Here is an 8,970-nt window from a genome sequence, read left to right as displayed (position 1 = left end):
AATAGAAAGTATTAATACAGAAAAAACATGAAGGACAAATGGACAAAGCTGCTTTACAGAGGGATGATCAAGGTGTGTGTGTGGGGTGGGGGGGGTGGGGGTGGGGGGGGGGGGGGTGGGGGGGGGGGGGGGTGGGGGGGGGTGGGGGGGTTGGCGAGTCGATAGAAGGATAGGTGGAGCTTTGGTAAATGGGACAGGCAGAACCAGTTGGACAACCAACTCAGAGCACAAGACCCAAGGAGAGACCATTGCACTGGAGGGCAGAGGCAGAACCGTAGAAGAGATGAGCCGGACAGAAGGAAGAGCCCAGTGGAGCCAAAGGGTTGGAGGGACAAGGCTTAGCAATAGGATTGGAAGTCTGTGACACAGAAGTCAGGATCAACATCTAGACAGAGCTGGCGAAACTGAAAAACCAAAGTTTGATCCAATTTGCAAAGGGTGGCTAATGAAGGATGAGTCAGAGGCCTGAAAGGAGCAAGCAGACACAGGGCCAAATTACTACATGACACGGGTAGAGGAGGTGGGAGAGGGAGCCACAATGACAGTCTTTATACTGGGTTGGAATATTCCAAAAACTCCAGCATGTACTCAATTTACCGACCATCTTATAAATAAAAAATAAAAGAATAGAACAAACATTTCTGGTCAAAGAAAAACTGCTGCTACATCCATATTTAAATTATAAAAATGGACAAAGAAATAAAAGTATAAATACATAGACTAAATTAACGAGTCAACAAGGGGCAGGTGGCCAAAATATGTTGCCAAAAGCATACATTAACTCAAAGCATAATACAAACCATAACTTAGATGGCACAAATTAAAAAGGGGAGCATAAATACAAATAAGAGACACAGACTTAAATTAAAAGGGGCACAAATATAAATAATGCAGACAGGTTTAACAGCATATTACAAAGTACACATCCACAATAACTAAAACAGAAGCAGACACAGTACCGATTAACTAGATGACATGGGTAGAGGAGGTGGGAGAAGGAGCATCAACGACAGGCTTCATGCTGAGTGGGAAGGATATCAGACTGGACTGTCTAAACAGCTGGAGGGGACCAGCACGGAAGGAGGCTCCTCAAGAGCAGAAACAAGGACAGGAACTGGCTCTGTGTCACTCTAGATAATCAAACACTTCCACAAAAACTCCTTTTGGGATGAAAATAGGGACTGGCTCACACACCTGGTCAGACGTGGCAGCAGACTCCAGGGCAGACAATGCCTCTAGTAGGTGTGGTTCTGGGACTGTAGTGGGCAATGGCTCCGACTCTGGTTAGATGAGATCACCTCAAAAAGGGAGTGGGCTGGGAGGCCTGTGAGGGCTGCAGCTGTGTGCTGATGCCGTCCTCCACCTCACCAGATGGTAAAAAGGACAAAACAAAAGCATAAGAATATTAAAGGCATAATACCATCAGTGCAAAGGGACAAAATACAAATGAGTATTGAGGGGAGGGGAGGGGGAGGAGACAAAGAAACAAGACTTATAGTATAAGTGGCCAAGCTGTAATACAAAAACTGGCTGGGAAGGACATAAGACAAGACTATCTAAACAGCTGGAGGGGACCGGACAACACAGGCAATTGGGAACACAAAATAAACCAAAAGAGAACATAAACCTAAAAAGTGCTTTAAAGTCATTTTGAAAATTTAAATAAAAGGGTTTCAGTTTACAAATAGGGTATTACAAATTACACAAAGGGTAGTACAATCATAAAAGGTACAAAAATAAAAGAGTACTGACAAAAAGAAGATTAACAAAGGCATTAAAAAAAAGAACATGGAAACATGGACTATAACCCAAGTACAAAAAGGCTTTAAAATGAAAGCATAAACAAAAACAAAGTGTAACAAAATACAAGACAAGTAAGTTTACAACTGCCATACAAAGCTTTAAAATAAAAGAAGTGGCAAACAATGGCAGAAAAAGCAGACAGACAATGCAAGAAACAAGTGAAAGGTATATTTAAAAAAAACATTAAACGCATAAATAAAATAAAGACCTAAATATAGCATAAATGCAAAGACACAGACAAAAAGGGTAATCAAATAGAAATACAAAGGAGAAATTAAAAAAAGGACAAATACAAACTTGATCTTTAATGGAACAAGAGGTGAAGCCATAAATACAAAAAGCAAATTAATACAATATACATAAATAAAAACACTTAAGAAAAAAATGGCCTAACCCTTTGTGAGTGTGAGGCACTCCTATATATTTGAGCTTAAGTGACTTTGCATCTACACAGTTGATGGACTGTTGGGGTGCAGGGTTGAAAGTCAACCCTGGACAAGTCCCAACCACCCAAGTCAAACACAAGTCCCACATAAGTCAAACACAAGTCCCACCCACCAGGGCTGGACAGGGACAGAAAATCGGCCCTGGCATTTTGGCCCAGACTGGCCCACTATATATGATCATAAACACCACCCATCTTTCCACGCCCTTAAATATGTTTTTGTTCAACTCCTATTCATTAAACCCACTAATGCCATGTAATGTGTAATGAGTATAAACGAGTGAGAGTTAACAGATGAAAAAAGTACAAAATTGTCATTTATTAATACACAGCGATGCATCCAAAAAACAAGCTATAAGCTGCATTGGCATAGCAATACCAGTGTCTTTCACAGGAATTTTGTTAAAACTGTGGTGGGTGTGGTGGCTTTCTATGGGGGTTTGGGGGCATGCTCCCCCTAAGAAAATTTTGTGCATTTTAATGTTAAATTCATCAATCTGGTGCGGTTTGAGGGTTCAAAATTAAAAGCTCCAACCCATATTCAGTGTGCAAATATAACAAAGAAAAAATCTGTCTATATTACACTACTAATGGGTGGGGTCAAGGGGTGGTGTGGCGTGGTGGATAAGACACATGCCTTTGGTGTGAGAGACCCGGGTTCGAATCCACTGTGAGACACCAATGTGTCCCCGAGCAAGACACTTAACCCCTAGTTGCTCCAGAGGCGTGCGACCTCTGACATATATATAGCAATTGTAAGTCGCTTTGGATAAAAGCGTCAACTAAATGAATAAATGTAAATGTACTACATAATAATAGTTATAATATTAATCTCATGACAGTAGCCTAATAGCCATATATTGTAAAACAAATGCACTGAAAAATAAAGAAAACTTTCATAATTAGTTTTGTACTAATTTCTAAACTTGAAAGAGATCAGCACATGATCTTTTATTTTGACGGAAACTGCATCAAGCTTTTATTTTGGCGGAAAACATGGATAAAAACGCGTCTCATTAAACTTCTAGTAAATTTCTGTAAAACTATGCAGTCAACTCGTCAACTATGCAGATGTGGAAATAATGCGTAACTGGGTAATGGGTTCCTACACTCATAGTCAAAGTGTTTTTGAAAGTAGTTCTGCTTACCGCGCGCGGACTCTAACATTACACTTTCTCATCTCTCTCCTGATCCTCCTCACTCACTAATACTATCCTCCTCATCAGCCACTAGAGCTGATGAAGGTCCTGCTGCTGCAGAAAACATATATATTGTGACACATTTTACAGCGTCTGCTATTTCTATTACACGCTATTTCTCTGCACATTCCTTGCGTCACTTCTCCATCTCTCAGACTATTTTGACAGATACACACTTGACACTGCACGCTCACTCAAAGCCCAAAGGGGGAGGTTTTTAAAGCTGTGATTGGGCCAGCACAGTGTCAATCAAGAAAACAACCAATGGGCCGCTGATCTACGCGTTTCATGGGCCGGTCTGTCAGTGGAAAAAAAAAACTAACGCTTACTTTTTTTTTACCAATGCATTACACCGGCACTAACCCAGTGCCGTCAATTAAACAAAACAAAACGAATGGGCCGCCGATGTACGAGTTTTATGGGCCGTTTAAAAAAAAAAAAAAAAAAAAAAAAAGTATGAGATGTAGGCCTATCGGCCCAAAAAGCACGTCGGCCCACCGGGCATTTGCCCGGTATGCCAGATTACCAGTCCAGCCCTGCCACCCACCCAAGCCCAACAGTTGAACACTTAAAAAGAAAGTTCTCCACATTTCCAGAAGTTCATGAAAATGAATGAAGTACCCAGTAAACACGAGTAGCTATTCCTCCAATGGGGAGAAAAAAAAAATTTCACGCAGGCTAAATGAAATAGCAGCATCAGGCACAAATATAAATGGGCACAAGGGCATAGAGAGGAAAAAAAAAAAAAATATATATATATATATATATTAATCACAAAGTAGAAAAAGGGCATAGTAAGACAGCCACTAATGCTAACTCACAGAAGGCAGTCAGGAAATGAAAACAAGTGCCTAAATATACAAAATACACAAACAATAAAGACACTTTTTTTATCAAGTACATTTTAATACAAAATACAACTGTTTTAGAAAGTTAACAAGCGGTCATTGGAGAACATATCATACACAAATTATAAGACAGACCAAACACATGCAGTACCCATTCCAATCAAGGTTGTGTCAGGATCTCATCGGAACAAAATTATCAAATTAAAGGTTGTATCAGTGATTTCAAGCCCCAAAAATAAATGATCACATTCATCTAATCTTTCCTAACGATCCGCTAGCTGCCCGCCCCATAAGCAAGCCGTCAAAAAACAGCATCTCTGTAGGCAGCCTAGGCTCTGAGATCTGCACACAAAAACAATTGGTTTCACCAACCACTCAAAACCAAAATAAATAGTGTTCCAAACAATCACCGACAGGGGGTGGGTGTTGTGAAGTTTTGCGCAAAACATCACAACACCCACCCCCTATTTATTTTGGTTTTGAGTGCTTGGTGAAACCAATTGTTTTTGTGTGCAGATCTCAGAGCCTAGGCTGCCTACAGAGACGCGTTTTTTTGATGGCCTGCTTATGGGGCGGGCAGCTAGCGGATAGTTAGGAAAGATTAGATGAATGTGATCATTTATGTTTGGGCCTTTTTTGGGCCTGAAATCGCTGATACAACCTTTAAGTAAATTCATTAAGGCACTTTAAACATAGGGCATATTTAGAACATATGCGTTTAAATTTCACAGGTCACATTGTAAATGGATTGTTGGATGTAAAAGGACTCAGTGACCAATTCGACCAATTCGATCTCAGTGATAGAGATCACATCAGAGCCATTTAGATCTCAGACCTACAGAGAAAACAGAACAGTTAACGCGACGACGACGACGACAACAACTATGTGAAAGTGGAGAAAGCAAAAGATACAAAAACTCTTACAATTTTTAACTCTGGCAAAGTCCAGCTATGGTAAAACACTGGCATAGGGCAGCTGCTAAAACTGTAAAATACACATTATACATTAAATCTCAATCTGCATAACCTATTTGGAATGCTTATAAGAGCAGTACACAAAAGGATTTTAACAAATGGGATAAAAAGAATCACAATACAAGCACCACATTACTATGATCAGAGGATCAGAGGATCAAAGGTGCCATAATAACAAACAGATTTCTCTAGTTTTAAAGACTTTTTTCCTTTGATAAGGTTCAAAGTGTCACAGTGTGGTGCAGAAGACGACGAAGGAGAATCAAAAGTTCCAATGCAAACTTTTACTAACAATATAATTCACACAGGTACAGACAGGCAGAAGGTTCACACACACTTAAGACGGCAATCAAACAATCAACAAGGTAACACACAGGGCATAAATTACATGGTGAAACAGATCAGGGAAACGAGACTCAGCTGACAAGACTAACGAGGTAACAGGTGTGACAGATGAACTAATGAGGGTTACCATGGGGACAAAGGAGTGGCGGGAAAACCGAACAAAGACGACAAGTGACTAAGGAAAACAAGACTCAGACAGAAATACAACTGTGACACCAAAGACTTAAACTGGTTGACAATTTTTAAATGTGCCACTTTTACTTGCTGTACATAGCATAACTTGCATCAAAACATTAACTAAGTTTGTGCAAACTGAAATCAGTGAAAATTTCTAGGGACAACATTAGCCAGGATTCCTAACATCGAGGGCAAAATGGCTCTTTAGTCGGATTAACCGTACATACAGCAATGCCCTTAAAACACTGCATTCAGTCTATATTACAATTTAACCCATTCTGATTCAACACTGTATAAAACTAACTTTATGTATTTAAATGAAAACATTAAAAAAAAATACAGAAATTAAATTTATGACAGTCAATAAATGATGTGCTCGTAAATGCCTACTGGGCAAACTATTAAATGATTCAATATTAAGAATAAATAAGTTCTTAATTCAATATTCAATTACTTACATAAATTGCAAAAATCCAAAGGACTCAAATGTTTTGGATTAAAATAAAACAAGTCCCTTTAGACCTGTTAGGTACACAAAGACAGTCCTTATTAGAAATGGTTCAGATTCAAATCCCTAAATCTGAAGAGCTGTGGGATAAACACCAAACAAGCTTTGTGTGAGATGTAGCTGAATGTTACTCACCCTCTTCCAGTGACAATGAAAAAGCAATTAACTAATTCCTCATATTCACACATCGTTGGTTTATAAAACAAGCCACAATTAGACTAACGGGGAAAATAACAAAATAAACCAGTGAAGACTATAGAAACGCAAGAACAGAAAATACACAAACACAATATATGCAAAACCTGGACAGTTCCTATCAGTTCCTATTCCTGACAGTTTGTCTTCAGTCTCTTGACACAGCTCCTCACTTCCATGTCACAATCAAACTCTTGATTGGGTCATAACATTTTAGCTCAATATGAACTTACTAAACTTTCTATGAAAATACAAATATACAGAAAGGTTAGAGACCTACAAGACGAATTAAGTACAAGTGAAAAATAAACAACATTAAAATACATTTCTTACCCTCACTTCAGTTGGTTCCTCACTCTCCAACCTACATCACAGACTGACAATCCTGTGCAGGATCAGCCTGTGGGCATTTATACTTATGGGCACAACTATTGACAGGAATACAAACAACCAGGAATAAAATAATAAAAAATAACCAAATCTTAATATAATAAACATTCTGTACATGCCCTAATCCACAAATTATTATTTAACAGCCATGAATACATACTGTATTCCATCAATGAAAAACAATTACATTAAAAAAAAAAAAAAAAAAAATTCCCCTTCATCTTCTACACTTGGTTTCTCCCAACTTCCAGCATGCACAACAACATAGATATAATATATATAGTAAAGTTAATTCCAAAAGCTGTTCTGGTTTTTGAACTGGTTCTAGCAAGCTGTCATATTGTGCGGTTTTCTGTTCATTTGGGCTGTTTTAATTAAATTCTGCTAAGTAAAACAAGCAGTATAAGCTCATCTGGCTGTACAAAGATATACTGTTGTGTTCAAGTGGAAATTTGGAAAGATCCATAACCTGATTAATGAAAAAAGGTTGGGATATTTATATCTACTATTTTTATCTTTTTCATTCAGTCAGGCTGATGTGATGACGCAGAAGTTTACCTGAGTCTCCAGATTTGCTCGTCTGCAATGTGCTTTCTCTGCCAGGATTCATATGAAAGGTAGGTTGGAACTTTCTTTTAATTCAATTTTAGTGAATGGATGTTTGATAATGTATCAGTCAAAGTCCATAATGTGTTTTGGATTAACTATAACACAGAAAGCACTTTAATTTATCTTGTTGAGCAGCTGAGATTTTGATTATTAATCAGCAAAAGATCAGGATATAGAAGGGGGTTTGAATATGAGCTCATCAATGTTCTGTAGTCCTCGACCTTACAACAACAGTGGGGTAGTTTTAGGTCTTGCACCATGTTTATAGTTATTTTATTTGTATTTGTAGTTCTGAACTTTTACAGATATTGATATCACTGGCATTCATCGGGTAACTGACCATTTATTGACTGATGTTAGCACATTAGCTGTTGTGTGCGGTGTAAGATTTGTGTCAAACTGACAGTTGTACTGATTTCCCAAACTTTTAAACTGTTACCTATTATAATTACACAGCTGACCACTGCAAACTATTTATTTTACTGCTTTCAGTATAAATAATGCATCATTATGTGATCAGGGCAATTCTATTTGTAACAAAGACTTTACTGTTTGTAAACCCTAACCCTAACCCAGGTGCTTGGAGCTTCGTGTCCCAGAAAATTCTGACCACGGATGCTTCCCGCATGGGCTGGGGTGCGGTCATGGAGGGCCGGTACAGCCGCGGGGTCTGGAAGGACCATCACCTCGCATGGCACATCAGTTGCCTGGAGATGCTGGCAGTATTCTTTGCCCTTAGGCATTTCCTTCCAGACCTCAGAGGCCATCAGGTCCTTGTTAGGTCTGATAATATATCGGTGGTCTTCTACATCAACCATCAGGGGGGCTTGAGGTCTCGTCCTCTGTGCAAATTGGCCCATCATATTCTATTATGGTCTAAGGACAAATTTCTCTCTGTGAGGGCCATGTATATACCTGGGGTTGATAATGTGGGAGCAGACACCCTGTCGAGGCAGGGGCCCAGGCCAGGGGAATGGAGGCTCCACCCCGAGGTGGTGGAGCTTATATGGGAGAAGTTCGGCCAGGCGGAGGTAGATTTATTCGCTTCTCATGAGAATTCTCATTGCCCGCTCTGGTTCTCTCTCTCGCATCCAGCCCTGTTGGGTCTGGATGCCATGGTACAGACGTGGTCGAGGCGACGACTGTACGCCTTTTCCCCCGGTCGCTCTGCTCCCTGGAGTTCTGGAGAGGGTCAGAAGATTTTGAGTAGATTTATTCTCGTGGCTCCACTCTGGCCTTCTCGAATAGGGTTTTCGGATCTTGTCAGTCTCCTGGCAGACCCCCCATGGCAGTTACTGCCTAGGGGAGACCTTCTTACTCGGGCAGAGGGAACTCTATTTCATCCGTCTCCCCAGTCCTGGAATCTTGGGTTTGGCCCCTGAGAGGCCCAGAACCCTTTAAAATTTTTATCTGGTGGCTGAGGTCATCAGATCATCTACCTCCAGAACTCCCCGGCTCAGGAAGTTTTAATTGAGT

Source organism: Squalius cephalus, assembly GCF_949319135.1.
Source record: "Squalius cephalus genome assembly, chromosome: 15".
Lineage (NCBI taxonomy): Eukaryota > Metazoa > Chordata > Actinopteri > Cypriniformes > Leuciscidae > Squalius > Squalius cephalus.
The sequence above is the reverse complement of the archived record's forward strand: the minus strand, read 5'-3'. Positions refer to the sequence as shown.